Raw genomic sequence first — 529 nt, forward strand, 5'->3', positions numbered from 1 at the left:
TTATTATATCTTTACCATATATAATATCATATATAATATAACGAAGAAATTTTAGATTAGGTTCGAAAATTTTAGAAATCAAATTTCTAAGATATATTTATCAAATGAGTATCACAATATCTATATATATATCAAATTTAGATTATCGTAGCTCGTTATATTATATCTTTACCATATATAATATCATATATAATATAACGAGGAAATTTTAGGTTAGGTTCGAAAATTTTAGAAATCAAATTCCTAAGATATATTTATCGAATGAGTATCACACTATCTAATATAATCAAATTTAGATTATCGTAGCTCGTTATATTATAAATTTACCACCAACGAGGAAATTTTAGGTTAGGTTCGAAAATTTTAGAAATCAAATTCCTAAGATATATTTATCGAATGAGTATCACAATATCTAATATAATCAAATTTAGATTATCGTAGCTCGTTATATTATATCTTTACCACCAACGAGGAAATTTTAGGTTAGGTTCGAAAATTTTAGAAATCAAATTTCTAAGATATATTTATC

At 22.5% G+C, this 529-nt stretch overlaps 1 protein-coding gene across 1 annotated transcript in view; it reads right to left on the reverse strand.

Moving 5' to 3' along the window:
• LOC102678878 (carcinine transporter-like) overlaps window positions 1–529 on the reverse strand; it is a 3,441-nt gene that overhangs the window by 988 nt on the left and 1,924 nt on the right. The gene's annotated exons all lie outside the window — the stretch shown is intronic.

The sequence above is a fragment of the Apis dorsata genome, unplaced genomic scaffold (genome assembly GCF_000469605.1).
Source record: "Apis dorsata unplaced genomic scaffold, Apis dorsata 1.3 scaffold_52, whole genome shotgun sequence".
NCBI classification, from domain to species: Eukaryota; Metazoa; Arthropoda; class Insecta; order Hymenoptera; family Apidae; genus Apis; species Apis dorsata.